Source organism: Schistocerca serialis, chromosome 7 (genome assembly GCF_023864345.2).
Source record: "Schistocerca serialis cubense isolate TAMUIC-IGC-003099 chromosome 7, iqSchSeri2.2, whole genome shotgun sequence".
In the NCBI taxonomy this organism is placed as follows: domain Eukaryota; kingdom Metazoa; phylum Arthropoda; class Insecta; order Orthoptera; family Acrididae; genus Schistocerca; species Schistocerca serialis.
In genome coordinates this window covers 567,421,060-567,439,620 of record NC_064644.1, presented here as the reverse complement: position 1 = coordinate 567,439,620, position 18,561 = coordinate 567,421,060, and positions in this window count along the sequence as shown.

Below are 18,561 nucleotides of genomic sequence, written 5' to 3'. Positions count from 1 at the left end.
GTCAGTATCGTCCCAAGAGATTTGCGTTCCGTAACATGGTTAACCCATTCTAGGCCGACATCGTCAAGTCCCCTTATACGGCGAAATTTGCTTTTAGTTTCATTCATTTTTGCGCCAGAAGCGGAACAATAGCTTCTGAGGTATGCCTCTCTCGACGATGCCGACATCATCAGCATATGCACCAACTGCAGTTTTCTTCCCGGCGATCGTTATGCCCGTCATGTGCTCTTGTACTAGCCGCAGCAATGGTTCTAGTGAGATGACAAAGAGCAATATGGGAAGGGGGCTTCCTTGGGGGACACCCCTTGCGATGGTAACTGGCCTTGTGAGCTGGCAGTTGACGGAGATCGTGGCGGTCAGACCAGTGATCATATTGCGCACGATAGCGATGGAGTCCTGGCGGAAACCCATCCTCCGCATCGTTTCGAAGAGGTATTTATGGCTGACACGGTCAAATGCTTTATAAAAATCGACAAAAAGGAGGCCGCAATTAATGGCGCTGGCAGACGACAGAGCGACGACATCTCTATATTGTGCTGTAGTCTGAAATATTGCTCGCCTATAAGCACAAGTTTGCTGTTGCCGAATTATGTTTGCGGTTAACGGCATCATTCGTTTTGTTTAAAGCTTTCGCAATAATCTTATAATCTGAATTAAGAAGAGAAATCGGCCGGAAGTTGTTAATCTTTTTACATCCCTTATTTTTAGGAATCAACACGATTTTATATTCTTTAAGTTCTGGTGGTACAAACATTCCCCGCAGGACGTCGTTAACGGCTTGAGTCAACTTATCACCTATGATACTCCAATATCGTTGATAGAATTCGACCGGAAGGCCATCGGGTTGGTTGGTTGGTTGTTTTGGGGAAGGAGACCAGACAGCGTGGTCATCGGTCTCATCGGATTAGCGAAGGATGGGGAAGGAAGTCGGCCGTGCCCTTTCAGAGGAACCATCCCGGCATTTGCCTGGACGAAGGCTATCGTGGCCCGGCGATTTCTTCTTAAGGGAGCCGCGAATTATTTCAAAGACATCTGGACTAAAAGCCGAAAATAAGCTGGCGTTGTCGTCGGCCGTAATTCTGGAGGCTGTAAACGCAAATAGCTCATCCGAATCGTCCTCTTGCGTTGCTCCTGCCTCATACAGGGCACTGTAGTACCTGTGGATTTCTCTGATTATCTCGTTTTGCACCGTGAGGACAGTACCGTTTTCTAATCTAAGTTCGTCCATGAATATCCGTCGTCGATTCTTGGGGTGTTTAATCAGATGATATAACGCAGTCGTTTCGTCCGCGCTGACAGATCTGGCTTTTGACTTAATTTTAAGACCCTCCAGTTGTTTTCTCTTTAAGCTTAATAATGTCGCTTTAATTTTCTTGATGTCGGACAATCGCCTGTCTGAGCCATCTGCCTGATCATACAAGTCCCGTAAAACCATGCAGTAAAATTCCATTGTAGGGTGAACTGCCCGAGATCTCTCTATACTGTAAGATGTAATTACTTTCCGTAATTTGGGCTTCACCTTGCGGGTCCACCACTCCAAAACACTCGGAAAGTTCTGTACAGAGCGAAAGCAAAATTCCCAAGCTGTCGTTAATTCGACCTCGAGCTCTTCGTTTGTTAAAAGGCCGACATTCATGCTCCACTGATTCCTGAACCAGTGAGTTGGTTGCCGGTCTAAGTTTATGCAGGCACTCACACTACAGTGGTCAGAAAAGCTGACTGGAGTTACATCCACTTGTAGCAAATTCCTCTCTATGTGACTCGACATATAGAGTGTATAAATCCTGCTGCTGGCATTATGTGAAATGTGCGTGTATTTCACAAGCATGGGGTACTTAACTTCCCACGCGTCGCTGAATTTCATTTGGGAGACAAGAAAGTTTAATTCATGGGAATAATTAAAATTGGGGGTTGATCTTTATTTTGTAAGACACAGTTAAAATCGCCTGCAATGATCAAGTTCCAACTGAGGTACCCAAGGACGACTCATGCCCCGTCCTCACAGCAGGAGAGCTTCTGTAAAGTTTGGAAGGTAGAAGACGAGGTACTGGCGGAATTAAAGCTGTGAGGAATCGTGCTTGGGTAGCTCAGTTGGTAGAGCACTTGTAATTAAGCTTTCGCGACTTGAGAGGGCCACCATGAAAACCGAGTGATCGTAGCACAATGAAACTTTGTAGGAACTTGTGTTAGGACGTACGGTAGAGAAATAACGAATAACTATTGAAAGAAACACATTTATTTTCCAGATGCGATGGTAACATTTTAAAATTGCGTACCGTTTCTACGTTCCAGGTTACAAAAATTGCTCAGTGTGACGACCACCTGCATCCACGACAGCCTGGAATCGCACTGGAGTTTGCTTGACTGCTGCCCGAAACATCTCAGGTGCGATGTTGGCTACCTACCTCACTATACCCACCTTCAATCTCCAAGGTGTGTTAGTGTCTGGTTTTTTAATTTTTAATTTATTAATAGTATTTGGACATGACTCATGCATCCAGTCTGAGAACCAGAAAAAAACAACATTTATCTATTACATCCATTTATGCTCGACTTAAGACAATGATCCAAGCAAATTAACATATTTAATATAATATAATGTAAACATTCTGTTTCCTATTTTCTTATTTGACCCTCCGTTGCGATATCGTTTAGGATCTTATACACTTTAATGTTTGTTGGTAAAGCATTTCCAGAGCTTAACTGCTGTATTAGTTTCATAGTTTCTTGATACCTTATGTCCCTGCCGAAGAAAATGTGATTAACATCTTCTTCTCTGTGGCATTCACTGAAGAAGATGTGATCATGGTGAGGCGGTTGTGGTGTGCGTACTGTAAGACCTTCGGTACACACACCATCAGATTATTTGACTTGTCGCTCTAACGAAGTAGGCGAGTGTCAGCAATATGTCTCTTGGTCTTATTGTGGCGTGTTTATCTTCTGCCGTTAGGTCACATTATAGAAATTCCACTTCCACGCTTAGAGTAGCAGATTGACGGTGACCAACTTTAAACAGAACTTGATTAATTTTCACACACATTTATTAAAATAATAACAATCATAAACCTTACTTAACTTGATTCTGGATGCTATTTACAATTGACAATCTGAAGTTCCTTTGGTCTTGGTACGTTAATCTTATTCTCACATATCTCTGATACTTGACAAAGTGTCTATACATTTCTCTTCATGGCTGTGTACAGGAATATGATAATCTTATTAGGCGCAGACTGAAACTTGACTACAGACAAATGCAGACTGACTAATCGGAGGTCTGTACACTCGTTATAATACCTCGAGCATTTAGGTATCACTGCGCGAGTGTGATCCGCGAGGAGAAAAGGTTCCACATTAGCATTAATCTCATTGACTGCGTTACATATTAATACGCGGATCGGCGGAAGCAGAATTTGGTCCGTCTCTAAGACAGCACCATCTCGTAGTGCGGAGACGGACGGGTGCTGCGCCTGCGCTGTTGTGCATAGCGGGGCGCGCTCTATTGGGAAAGTTGTGTACGCGATGACTACGCGGAACTATGTACACAACAGCGGTAAAGGCGTTGCCAGAATCTTCTGCAATTGAATCGAAGTCGTGCCGTTGCTACTATAAAGTTTCTGCTGTTTCTGCAATTTTGGTACCAGCGACGTGGTAGGAGATAAAGGACCCCTGGGGCGTAGCGTCTCCCTTGAAGTTCGTAAAGACCGTTTGATGTTTTCATTCGACTGAGCCTTCATTATACTCCTTATGACATGATGAAGATCTTGGGGTGGCACTTTATCAGGTTTGTATGCAGCTTCCTTGGCCATAATATCTACTTTTTCATTTCGCTGTGCACCTTGAGCCATAACAGCTCCTGATCTGCTTCTATAAGCGATATACTAGATAACTTTTTCTATCGTTACATTGTATCAGTTTAACAACATCAGTCATCATCATCCGCCTCCTCCTTATCATCATCATCTTGAACAGTTTCCAGACCTAGACTGGATCTGTTTGGAACACATGCATCACCATCTAGCCCTGCTCTTCTACCATCTTTGTCTTTTCACTCTATACCAGTTCTCGCCTCTTTTTTCAACACACTCCTACACGCCTTTCAGTCATCAATCCCTAGGTCTTTCTCTTGGTCGTTTCCTTCGCATCTCCACTTCTTGTATCTTCTTGGGAATCCTCTTGTTTTCCATTCTCTTTAAGGGCCCATACCATCTTAGTCTTGATGTTTCTAAACTGCTCTGCAAGGGTTCTGAAGTATACTAGTTTGCACACGTATTAGGTTTAGGTGCTCCGAAGTGGACAGATGAACTGTGACGTGCAAACAAATTAGTGACACACAAATATACACTTTATCCTACTGCGATACTCAACTGAAGTTGTACAGCAACTCATTGGATGTGCTTGTGGACAGATACAACTTAGCAGTGGTATGTCAATGCGTTCGTTACTGGATGCAGCAGGACTATGTCTGTCCTGGGCGCCACACTCTCTATCACTGTACTAAACAGTTGTCCCTAAGCGAAAGCTAAAGGCAACTCCACTTGTAGGCTAAGTCTCGGAGGCTGATCACCATTACAAACTGTAACTAAGAACAGCAACCCTGCAAGTCCGTACTAGAACAGTCGTACGCCAGTACCGAACAGGAGCCGTCCGTTGCTGCCGGCGGTCATCGCCAACCACAACACGGATATCCATCTCACTGGCGGCGGCGCGGAGATTGCTGACTGAACCGCTCTTGTGTTGGCGGCGAACCGAAGCGCTGCTCGTGGCGCCTGTCCGAAACAGTCTCACCGCGCAAGCTCCAGTTGCGTCCATTTGCGAGAACACAACAGGTTCCACTTTCTCAATTTCCCTTACCTTTTCATTCCTCATCCTATCTCTCCTTGTTACTCTTATCCTACTTCTGAGGAATTTCATTTCACAAGTCTTTAATCTGCTTACATCTCTTTTCTTCACTGTCTATGTTTCAAATGCAGAGGTCAATAATGAAATGTAGTAACTTGTATGTATCACGTCTTTGCTGTTTTGTAGGACGTCTTTGTTCCAAACCAGGCACCTAAAACTACACAGAAATACCTGTGCCTGTCTACCACGTTCACCGGTCTCTCTGTCATTTCCTCCATTTTTCTCCATCACACTTCCCAAATACTTGACACTTCCCGCCGTGCGGGATTAGCCGAGCGGTCTTGGGCGCTGCAGTCATGGACTGTGCGGCTGGTCCCGGCGGAGGTTCGATTCCTCCCTCGGGCATGGGTGTGTGTGTTTGTCCTTAGGATGATTTAGGTTAAGTAGTGTGTCAGCTTGGGGACTGATGACCTTAGCAGTTGGGTCCCATAGGACTTCACACACATTTGAACATTTTGACGCTTCCCACTTTCTTCAATTGTTCACCTCCCAATCCTTATTCTGCTAGTTGGTCCATCTTTCTTTCTAGCTATAGTCATCGTCTCACAGTCTCACATTTGTTAACATTAAATTTCATCCCATACTGTCTCACAGTTTGTTCCCAAGCATCCAGCTGTTGCTGAACCGCCTCCCCTCCCAGCTGTGTCCCCAGATCGTCAAGTCATCTACGAACACCAATGCTTTCACCTTGCCTTCTCCAGTTTTTTCTGCCACCTTCTTCCTTATCGCATCCAAGTATACAATGAAACGGAGAGCTGACAATGACCTGCCCTGTTTCACGCCATTTGTTTGCTGGAACCAACCCGTCCATTCATTCCACTTTCACACAACTCGGACTTTCACAGTACATGCAGTCTGTTTGTTATCTCTTTTTCCACTTCTTTCTCATCTTTTGTTCCGCAGACCTTCCCTCTACAGACGCTATCAAATGCCTTTTCTGTATCGAGAAGCCGGCCGGAGTGGCCGCGCGGTTCTAGGCACTACAGTCTGGAACCGCGCGACCGCTACGGTCGAAGGTTCGAATCCTGCCTCGATCATGGGTGTGTGTGATGTCCTTAGGTTTAAGTAGTTCTAAGTTCTAGCGGACTGATGACCTCAGTAGTTAAGTCCCATAGTGCTCAGAGCCATTTGAGCCTGTATCGAGAAAGGCCATCACGAGGTCTTCCCCAGATTCATAGTTGTGTTCCTGGAGCTGCGTCACTGCAAATATGAGGCCAGTAGTTAACCTCACAGTTCTAAAGCCATGCTGTTCCTCTCTCAATTTGTTCTCGACTGCTGTCCGGATTCTGCTCTTCAGGATCTGTTCATATACCGCGGCACTGAGTGGTATCAGCGTAACTCTCCTTTGGTTTCTACAATCCTTCCTGCTTTTTTTCTTGAATGCAGTGCCCTCTTCCAAACTTCTGGAGTCTTCTTCTCATTCCACACCATCCTAATCGCACGATACAGCCATTGTTGTTTTCCAACCTCCTGTGCTGACTTCACCATTTCGACGCTTACTTCCTCCATAACTGGTGTCTTTCTTCCTTTCATCTTGTCCTGTGCCATTTCTACACTCCTGGAAATGGAAAAAAGAACACATTGACACCGGTGTGTCAGACCCACCATACTTGCTCCGGACACTGCGAGAGGGCTGTACAAGCAATGATCACACGCACGGCACAGCGGACACACCAGGAACCGCGGTGTTGGCCGTCCAATGGCGCTAGCTGCGCAGCATTTGTGCACCGCCGCCGTCAGTGTCAGCCAGTTTGCCGTGGCATACGGAGCTCCATCGCAGTCTTTAACACTGGTAGCATGCCGCGAGAGCGTGGACGTGAACCGTATGTGCAGTTGACGGACTTTGAGCGAGGGCGTATAGTGGGCATGCGGGAGGCCGGGTGGACGTACCGCCGAATTGCTCAACACGTGGGGCGTGAGGTCTCCACAGTACATCGATGTTGTCGCCAGTGGTCGGCGGAAGGTGCACGTGCCCGTCGACCTGGGACCGGACCGCAGCAACGCACGGATGCACGCCAAGACCGTAGGATCCTACGCAGTGCCGTAGGGGACCGCACCGCCACTTCCCAGCAAATTAGGGACACTGTTGCTCCTGGGGTATCGGCGAGGACCATTCGCAACCGTCTCCATGAAGCTGGGCTACGGTCCCGCACACCGTTAGGCCGTCTTCCGCTCACGCCCCAACATCGTGCAGCCCGCCTCCAGTGGTGTCGCGACAGGCGTGAATGGAGGGACGAATGGAGACGTGTCGTCTTCAGCGATGAGAGTCGCTTCTGCCTTGGTGCCAATGATGGTCGTATGCGTGTTTGGCGCCGTGCAGGTGAGCGCCACAATCAGGACTGCATATGACCGAGGCACACAGGGCCAACACCCGGCATCATGGTGTGGGGAGCGATCTCCTACACTGGCCGTACACCACTGGTGATCGTCGAGGGGACACTGAATAGTGCACGGTACATCCAAACCGTCATCGAACCCATCGTTCTACCATTCCTAGACCGGCAAGGGAACTTGCTGTTCCAACAGGACAATGCACGTCCGCATGTATCCCGTGCCACCCAACGTGCTCTAGAAGGTGTAAGTCAACTACCCTGGCCAGCAAGATCTCCGGATCTGTTCCCCATTGAGCATGTTTGGGACTGGATGAAGCGTCGTCTCACGCGGTCTGCACGTCCAGCACGAACGCTGGTCCAACTGAGGCGCCAGGTGGAAATGGCATTGAAAGCCGTTCCACAGGACTACATCCAGCATCTCTACGATCGTCTCCATGGGAGAATAGCAGCCTGCATTGCTGCGAAAGGTGGATATACACTGTACTAGTGGCGACATTGTGCATGCTCTGTTGCCTGTGTCTATGTGCCTGTGGTTCTGTCAGTGTGATCATGTGATGTATCTGACCCCAGGAATGTGTCAATAAAGTTTCCCCTTCCTGGGACAATGAATTCACGGTGTTCTTATTTCAATTTCCAGGAGTGTATTTCTTTCTATGGCAGGTCCTTTCCCTCCAAGAGTTTACTTCTTCCTCCTTTAGTCTACTTTCTTCAAGTCCGTACTGATTTGGTAAATGCTCGAAGTACTCCTACCACACTGTCTGCAGTGTCTCTTTGTTCTTAACCTCATTCCCCTCTCTATACATCATTACAGCATGACGACATCAATGCTGAGCAGGGATCTGACAAAATTACTAACGCTTCTTCTTGCACTTCGTTTGCATATTTAAGTCCTTCTAAAATCGCTGTAAGTTCTGCAGTGAGTGTTGACGAAACTTTATGGAGACTGAATTTGCCTCCTTGGCCAGCCTTTCCATCTACGAAAGCACTTCCTGCCTCGTCCTTTCGTTTGGACCCATCTGTGTAGGTCTTATTTGAGGATGGCTATGGTGCCAGGTTGTCTGCAAAAATTTTCCCGTTCAGTGTACCTTGGATGAATGGAAGGTGCGTCTTTGACATTCAGCTTCAGTAGGGTGATAGCAAAGGATGTGCTGTTGCAGCATAAATTTCGCGAAGTGACGACGTATTCCCGGAAAGGCAAAGCATTGCAGTAAAATCCTGCTAAGGCCGTCAGTTTGTTCTTAATCCAGTAACTGTCTGCATAGCGCTCTGTACCGAGGTCTCTAACCTTTGTTAATAAATTGCCATTTGAAAAATGGAAACGTTTCAAGAGGTATTTGCCGGTGTGACGTATTTCCCGCGTAGTTGTAATGGCATTTCGTTTACTCCCTCTAGCAATGCGTTAGTTGGGGTCGATCTGTATGCAAAAACACAAACTCTGGTGGCTTTATAGTGTATCTGGTTTCTTTGCGATATTTTGCGATGCTGAAGCGTAACAGATGCATTCATAGTTAATATAAGGTCTTATAGGGTGCGATATCTGTTAATGCAGATTCTTGGGTCCACTCCCCAATACACGCCTGTCCCAGCGCGAGTGATATTTATGGTACATTACCATTCTTGAATTACATGGTTACTGTGATGTGACCAAATTGTTATCGATATAATGCATTACGTACTAGGCCACTCTTTTGACCGGGAAAGTAAGGGCTCCTAACTTTATGTTTCTTAATAAACGAAAAGCACCAGTTTGCTTTTGTTCTACAATATTACTTTTATTGTTAACCGATTTTCGGTTTACAAGGCCATCTTCAGACATTTACTGAGTATTATCACCAAAGAAGTTAAATGTTAGCAGACAACATTGGAAGAGAAGTAACACATCTAGACTGAAGTAGAAACATACAGTAAGTAACATCTTTTCAATGAAAAAGTAAAAACTGAACAGTACATAACTAACAATGGAGTAGACAGGAAAACCTTTAGCACAAAATAGGAATAGCATGCCTACATAATAGTTTCTATTAATAAACAAAACTAATAAAATAAAATTAGTACTAGACAAGGCTGCGTCAGGAGGTATGAAACATGGAGAGTGATACACAACAGATTAAAAGAAGAGACAGTTATCAATGTAAATACAGAATACATAAGGAACTTAAGCAATATCAATAAGATAAACAGAAATTAATAAATGCAGGAAAATGGAGATGTTTGAGAGAACCTACAGTTTGAGAGTGTGGTGGTACTGCATTTTAACATTAACATTATAATCAAAGCAGTGGCTGTGTACCAGTTTTCATTAAATAAATGAGGAACAGTATTTGATGAGACAACTACAAGGGGTGTTAAACATGGACAGTAATACAAGTACCAGTTAAAAGAAAGCCTTAACTATTGAAACTATAATCTATGCGGAATACAAAGAAAACATCAACAAAGAAAACAACTTAATGAATACAGGAAAAAGGGAATATGTAGGAATGGATAGTGTGGGAAGTAATGAACAACAAAGATGATGATACGAAGTTTAGGAGAGGGGAAGTGTTGAGCTGTGTCTGGTCATTTAGGATGAGATCTGGACTGTGAGCAAGATGTTTGTTAATTTCTTGTTACGTTAAGCACGTGTCTCGTATATACGCACACTGATGATTCACGAGGCGATATGTAGAGGCAATTCTCACTCAGCCATTCACTGTACAGTATCATCTGTTGTTCACGTTTATAAAAATTGCAGCATTAGAAAATTGTAGCGAAATGCAGGAAGATCTGCAGCGGATAGGCACTTGGTGCAGGGAGTGGCAACTGACCCTTAACATAGACAAAAGTAATGTATTGCGAATACATAGAAAGAAGGATCCTTTAATTGTATGGTTATATGATAGCGGAACAAACACTGGTAGCAGTTACTTCTGTAAAATATCTGGGAGTATGCGTGCGGAACGATTTGAAGTGGAATGATCATATAAAATTAATTGTTGGTAAGGCGGGTACCAAGTTGAGATTCATTGGGAGAGTCCTTAGAAAATGTAGTCCACCAACAAAGGAGGTGGCTTACAAAACACTCGTTCGACCTATACTTGAGTATTGCTCATCAGTGTGGGATCCGTACCAGATCGGGTTGACGGAGGAGATAGAGAAGATCCAAAGAAGAGCGGCGCGTTTCGTCACATGGTTATTTGGTAAGCGTGATAGCGTTACGGAGATGTTTAGCAAACTCAAGTGGCAGACTCTGCAAGAGAGGCGCTCTGCATCACGGTGTAGCTTGCTCCCAGGTTTCGAGAGGGTGCGTTTCTGGATGAGGTATCGAATATATTGCTTCTCCCTACTTATACCTCCAGAGGAGATCGCGAATGTAAAATTAGAGAGATTCGAGCGCGCACGGAGGCTTTCAGACAGTCGTTCTTCCCGTGAACCATACGCGACTGGAACAGAAAATGGAGGTAATGACAGTGGCACGTAAAGTGCCCTCCGCCACACACCGTTGGGTGGCTTGCGGAGTATAAATGTAGATGCAGATGAAATAATCTGCATAATGCAGCATTTTTACATTTAGGTGAAAATTGAATGTAGGACCGATGTAAACAGGTTGAATGCAATGGCAACACCGAGCTTTGTGGTAACCCTCTGCTTGTTCTCGTTGGCGCTATTGTTTCATCGTTTCTTGTAGTACTAAAGGTTTCTCTCGGTCAACAGTCGGTGTAGCTTGTGAATAAATGACTGCCCAATGTCATGATTCTTCAGCTTATACATCAGTAGCGGCACAAGAACAGTGTCATGAGCGTTTGTGATATCCGCATACACTGCTAGCAAATATTCATGGTCACTGAAAAAAAAATTGTCATAGGTCATCGGCCCCTAAGCTTGCGCACTACTCAATATAACTTAAAGTTACACTAAGGACGACACACACACACCCATGCCCGAGGGAGGACTCGATCCTCCGACGGGGGTAGCCGCGAGAACCGTGACAAGGTCACTGACCGTAAGTTGTATATCAGTGACCAATGATACCACATACCAGCGTTTTAGTTGTGCCGTTACCCTTTCTAAGATCGGTTTATCGAATGATCAGTGTTCTTCGATTCTCAGTCCACCAGCCTAATTTGTGTTTAATCATCCCTCGCATCTTGTTATACACATGACAGAAGAGTTATGGTCCTATATGACGAAGTGTACTCGGGAACTTTTCCCGTTTTATGTAGGCCTATTGCTGCGGCCCGGGCAGTCTTCGTTTCTGAGATATGGATTTGGGTGGGTCATATTTTATTCAAGACGTTCAGTACATCAATTCGTTCCTTATACGGCATGTCTTGGAGCACTGAATAGTGAATATTAGCCGGTCCCAGAGTCGTATTCTTGCTCTGGGATGTTGCTCGAGTCATTTCCGTCAGGGAGAAATTACCACATCTGGCTGTCTACCACGTGCTCATTTTTTTTTTCCTGTTCTGTTGCGTCTGGTGTCTAGTTGTACAAAAGGTTTTCTAAAGGCTTTTCAAATGTTGCCTGTACTTTGCTCATTGCTGTATTAATTTTTCTTATCTTCCTGATGTTATTCCAAATGATGTGTATGGGGGATTCTGTAGATAGGCTATGGCACATGTTCCGCCACCTTATTCTCTTTTAATTTTTATACAGGTGCTTCGTCTTTGCCTGGATACGGTTTAAATTAACAAAAATCCCTTTCGTGTACTGTCTCTCGCAGTTTTTGAGTGCTTCTCTCCTCTCCTAGGCTGCCACGTCAGATTCATTGTTCCGCCAGACTAGCAGAGGCATGGACGGGCGTGTTTTGTGGGACCGAGGCTCTGTCTACTCCTTCAGTGGACTAGGCAGCCATAGTTCTCATATCCCCTCTTTCCCTCAAGTCTTCCAGCTTCTCTGCCATCACCACGCTATATTAGGACCACTTTGCTTTTCTTACATTCCATTTATACTCCGGAGAGATCTTTATTCCTGTATTAGGGTTATTCTGACATTTTGTCAGTGTCGGTGGGTGGTCAGATCCGAGTGGCTCTTGTAATACGCCAGCTAACTCTTAGCGCAAAATTAGCCGATGAGAAAGATGTCTAAAACGCTGCTTCGTTAATTAGGTCTGTCAATTCTCGTTAGCATCCCGGCGTTTAGTGCTACTAATCCTTCCGCCTCTACTTTTTCTGCAACTTCTCTTTGAACTCAGTCTCCAGCATTTAAATCGCATGTGGGATAATGGACTTTCATGTCCCCGACTTTGAGTGGTCGACGGAATAAATTATTCCTGTTATTTGTTCTCTTGTTATGTAGTTGGTAGAAGCCCTGTATAAATCGATAAGGGATTTACGTGACCACCTTTCGTACGCAGAGTGGTCACCCATGCCTCTACCGCAACGTTTTGAAGGTGTAGTTGTATGGGCGAAAATTCTGTACCTTTTTGTAAGGATGGTATCGCCTTCATAGTCATCCCTCGGACCTCTTCTTCACCTGATTTCTGAAATGATATGTTCTAACGTTCCTAAAATCGATGTGCTAGGCCACCTCCGGTCTGGTGGAGCAAAAGAATCTCACGGGTTCAAATCTGGTGGTACTGGTGACTAAGCAGTTTGGAACGAACGTAATTCGAACTTGCGAATCATGTTCTTCAACCCCTGTCCGAAAAGAGGATCTTCCCGTATTCCTTTAATTCGTCGATACTCACGATTGACTGTTATTCTGATAAAACAACTTTTCGAGTGAAGCCCTGCCCACCTCGCGCAGACCCTTGTTGACTGTACGCAACTGCAGTCCACTCACACCATACCAGAGGCGACGCCGAACGGCAAGTCATGACACTAACATCACTAGCAACGCGAATCCTGCAACGCACAGTCTGACCATTATTGCTACAAAGCTGAGTACCCAGTCTCCTTAGATATACAAGCTGTCTGGAAGGGAAATCCTACTAAAGAAAACGCGTGCGTATGGCCCAAATAAAACATCGAGGGGACTAACTGGGAAGAAGTCAGAAGAGTGTTGCAATGTCCAGGAATGCCGTTGCACGGAGACGATGAGACGAGTGCTGACAGAGGCCATACATAGGCCTACTGAAATGGGGGCCTCGATACCTATCAGGGAAAGTGCTTCTTGAGCGGTTCCTTGCATCTGGACTGTGGCGCTGCAAAACTTAAGACCTGAAACAAGAAGAGCCAGGAAGCTATACCAGAGAAGCATGATCCAAGGAGAAACAATCCAAAGGCTCATTAGATACAACCACGTTGAACAACGGTCCAGTGAAGAGTTATGGAAAACAAAAATGGAACGATGGAAACAATTCAAACTAACTTACAAATCGATCCCTGGGGAATATCATACAAAATAGTCTGCTAGAAAGTAACATCACCCACAAACAGTCTGGTCCACGCTCAGAAGAAATGATGGGACTGTAATGGAAGGTTCGGACCAGTCAGCTGCCATGCTAATTGAAACGCTGCTTCCTGACGAAGAGACAGAAGATCAGCGTAGGTTACGAACTATGTTATGCGAAGTAAATAGAAAAAATAACCTCGTGTACCCCCTTCACACAAGAAGAATCTGGCAAAACGCTTCTCAAACTGAAAAAGACATAACCTCCAAGACTGGATGGGATCCCTGTCGAAGTAATACAATCCTTATCTTCCTTTCTTCTTTCGCTTACGCCATAGTCCCGCAGCGATCGCAGGGTCGGCGTGGTTACAACAGATTTGGCAAGGTTATTTTTAGGGATGGCCAGATGTCCTTCCTGCCGCCACCTCGTACCCCCGGGGATGGAATCAGTGTACCCCAGCTGTCTGCATCGAGTGTAAATCGTGAAATAGTGCGAACGTGTTTCAAATGTCTGCGACGCGTGTAGCTGAGGCGGAACGTGGGGGCGAGCCCGGTATTCACCTATCGGGATGCCGAAAACCGCCTAAAAACTACATCCAGGCTGGACGGCACACCGGCCATCGTCGTTAATCCGCCGGGCGGATTCGATCCGGGGCTGGCGCGTCTACCCGAGCCCAGGAAGCAGCGCGTTAGCGCCCTCGGCTACCCTGACGGGTTAATACAAACCTTATCTGATAGATATCTACTTACGTGAGCAAGAGGAGCGAGGAAGCTATACCAGTGCAGCGTGATCCAAGAAGAAAGAATCCAAAGGCTGAATAGATCACGTTAAACAAAGTCTTAAGGAAGAGTTATGGAAAATAAAAATGAAACGTTGGAAACAATTCAAACTAACTTAAAACCGATCCTTGGGGAATACAATACAAGATAGTCTGCTAGGAAGAACCATCACCGATGAGTGTCTCTTGCAAGGAACGATTCCCGCACTGTGGAGGAATGCCGAGGTAGTGATTATAAGTAAAGCAGAAGACAAGGACCCCAAGAACCAAAATCTTACAGAGCAGTTCGTCTGAACGTTCTTGGTAAAATAGTTGAAAAACTGTTACGCAGAAGATTACAAGACCACAGAATACTACAAGGGATGGGCCCTCACTAGTGAAAGATTGGAAGAGGCAAGTCAGCTGAAGACGCAATTAAATAGGTGATCGTGTTAGCTACAGAAACTGATTTTACGTATGCTCTAGCGATGATGATCCACATTACTGGCGCTTTCGATATCCAGTGGTGGCCGTCTTTCTTTGGTCGCCGTAGGGAGTAGGAGCGTTCAGGCCCCGTTCTGCAGAAGTTGAAACGTCCCCTTAGAAAAATTAATGAATTACTGTGCTGATAAACCTCTTACATTATTTGATTTTCAAACAGCTGAGCAGAAATGAACGTACTCAGACATTTCGCCCTTTACCTATTCTGATCAACACTAAACTGACACACAATATTTTTAGCGCAACGCAATGAGACTTCCAATAATCCCTACAAAAGAATGGCCCTGACTAACATTAACCTATACCTTTCACAAATCACTTACAAAAATCTTCGTTACTCGAACTACTGCAATACAGCGAGCGCCACTGCTGCCGGCTAAATAAAAGATTCAAACTACTGAAGGCACTAACTACTGATAGGCATAGTTAGCAAATGAAAGATTTTGATAGAGAACAAACAATGTATTTACCTTAATAATGTTCAAAAGTCATAATATATGTAGCAGTTCATGGCATCCGGTCTTACAAATTTACTGTCTCTGATGGACACACGTCCATATCATCCGCTCTCAAAACTCCGCCATTTCTCTCCCCACATCCACCACTGCTGGCGGCTCACCTCCAACTGCGCAACGCTACGCGCTGTTAACAGCCAACTGCCCAACGCTACAATAGCATGTACTCCAACAATGCAAACCAACCACAGCCTTCACACAGCACAGTCAGTGGTTTTCATATAGAGCGCTACGTAGCGTTACCAACATAAAAACCTAAACAACCTACTTACAAAGTAACATAACTGCGGTAACGTAAACGGCTGGTGGCTTTCGCAGATGACGTTCTGTTCGTTGTAAGCGGTGACTCAAGAAGAATTATACAAGACAAATGTAATACAGCAGTCCATGAGTTGGAGGATGGCGCAGAAGTGTCAAATTGTCACTGGCACCTCACAAAACCGCGTATCTCTTGCTAAGAGGTAATCTAGAAGGAAATCCTAAGTTGAAGTTACACGATGTAACTATTACAAGAATGCAGTACCGAGAGATCTAGGGGCATTCATGGACGAACGTCGTAAGTTTGCACATCATGTAGAGGAGGCAGGCACAAAAGGCACTAACAAAATTATAATCATAGCAAATAGGCAGTTTCGACTTCCCTTGAACACAATCAGAGCACTCCAGCAGCCTGTATTACCATCAGCCATAAGATATGGAGTGAGAGTTGGGCTCATAGATTGTAGCTTGCGTTAGTCAGAAGACTTCAACGAGGAGTGCTGCTAAGATTAACAGACGTGTACTGCGCTACTTGGAATGGGAACTTCCCAACTGCATCTGAAAATAGGAAGATTTGAACACTTTCCTGGTTAAAGAAACGCAGTAAAATGGAACTATGGTGGATACTTGGGACTGAGGCCAGTACAAAGAAGTTAATACGGCATCGCATATTGCAACGGTGGCAATATGAATGGGACTCTTCAGGCATTGGAAAGAGGACATACGAATTTCTCCGTAACATAAGGGAGAGACTGAAAGTGAGATCTCTTCAATCGTCGATGTGTGGATGGATGGAGAGGGTTTTATGGGCGCACAACGGCAAGGTCTTCAGCGCCCGCTCAGTAACAGATTGAGACGGGTGTCAAGAAAAGACTCAGAACAGTAAGATAAAACAGAACGTAAGACACAGGAAACAAGCTAGGAAAAATATGTGCCTACCCACACCGAAGCGTGAGACGAAGCCTGCCGCCAGCAGTAAAACATGTTGACTGATGCATTACCTGAGCGGTCATGGCGCGTATGCTATGCACCTGTACAAAATCGAAAGGCATGTTAATGATAGCTGCGCCTCCGGCAATGAGCATTGTGGGACGGCGCCCTCTACGAAGATGTACGGTGATTGGCGGTCAGGTATTAGGCACACTGAATCCCAGAGCAGTCCTCAGGAACAAGTCAGCCTGTCGCATCTTGGACGATACTGCTGCGGCAGTATCCAAGAAGGCCACAGAAGATTTCACGAGGCACTCAAGCGCACGGCTGTACGCTGTCTCCCAGCTAGACGAGATACTCTGCAGATGGAGAGAAAGCAACTGAGGTCGGCGACCACTGAACGAAGTGGCTCTTCAAGAATCTGCATTGCGTAGGTGTAACTGATGACAGACGGGTGAATCCTAAGGTGAGACAGAGAAACGCAGCTGACGTGGTGCCCCTTATTGCGAGGAATCCAGCAGACAACGGCCGTTGACCGGGGCAGTATGACCCCAGATACAGCAGCGGACACAAATTTGTACAGTTCAGATGTATCTTAATAAGTGAAAATGAACACAGCTGAATATGTAGCACTAAATAGTATTAATAGCTGCGTAATAGGTTTTTGTAATTTTGTAGCGGTAGAGATTATTGTTGTTGTTGTCGTCTTCAGTCCTGAGACTGTTTTGATGCAGCTCTCCACGCTACTCTATCCTGTGCAAGCTTCTTCATCTCCCAGTACTTACTGCAACCTACAAACTTCTATAGCTGCTTAGTGTATTCATCTCTTGGTCCCTTTTTACGATTTTTACCCTCCATCGTGCCTTCCAATGCTAAATTTGTGATCCCTTGATGCCTCAGAACATGTCCTACCAACCGGTCCCTTCTTCTTGTCAAGTTGTGCCACAAACTCCTCTTCTCCCCAATTCTATTCAATACCTCCTCATTAGTTATGTGATCTACCCATCTAATCTTCAGCATTATTCTGTAGCACCACATTTCGAAAGCTTCTATTCTCTTCTTGTCCAAACTATTTATCGTCCATGATACACTTCCATACATGGCTACACTCCATACAAGTACTTTCAGAAACGACTTCCTGACACTTGAATCTACACTCGATGTTAACAAATTTCTCTTCTTCAGAAACGCTTTCCTTGCCATTGCCAGTCTTCATTTTATATCCTCTCTACTTCGACCATCATCAGTTATTTTGCTCTCCAAATAGCAAAACTCCTTTACTACTTTAAGTGTCTCATTTCCTAATCTAATTCCCTCATAATCACCCCACTTAATTCGATTACATTCCATTAACCTCGTTTTGCTTTTGTTGACGTTCATCTTATATCCTCCTTTCAAGACACTGTAAATTCCGTTCAACTGCACTTCCCAGTTCTTTGCTGTCTCTGACAGAATTACAATGTCATCGGCGAGCCTCAAAGTTTTTATTTCTTCTCCATGGATTTTAATACCTACTCCGAATTTTTCTTTTGTTTCCTTTATTGCGTGCTCAATATACAGATTGAATAACATCGGGGACAGGCTACAACACTGTCTCACTCCCTTCCCAACCACTGCTTCGCTTTCATGTCCCTCGACTCTTGTACCTGCCATGTGGCTTCTGTACATATTGTAAATAGCCTTTCGCCCCCTGTATTTTACCCCTGCCACCTTCAGAATTTGAAAGAGAGTATTCCAGTCAACATTGTCAAAACCTTTCTCTAAGTCTACAAATGCTAGAAACGTAGGTTTGCCTTTCCTTAATCTTTCTTCTGAGATACGTCGTAAGGTCAGTATTGCCTCAGGTGTTCCAACATTTCTTCAGAATCCAAACTGATCTACCCCGAGGTCGGCTTCTACCAGTTTTTACATTCGTCTGTAAAGAATTCGCGTTAGCGTTTTCAGCTGTGACTTATTAAAATGATAGTTCGGTAATTTTCACATCTGTCAACACCTGCTTTCTTTGGGATTGGAATTATTTTATTCTTCTTGAAATCTGAGGGTATGTCGCCTGTC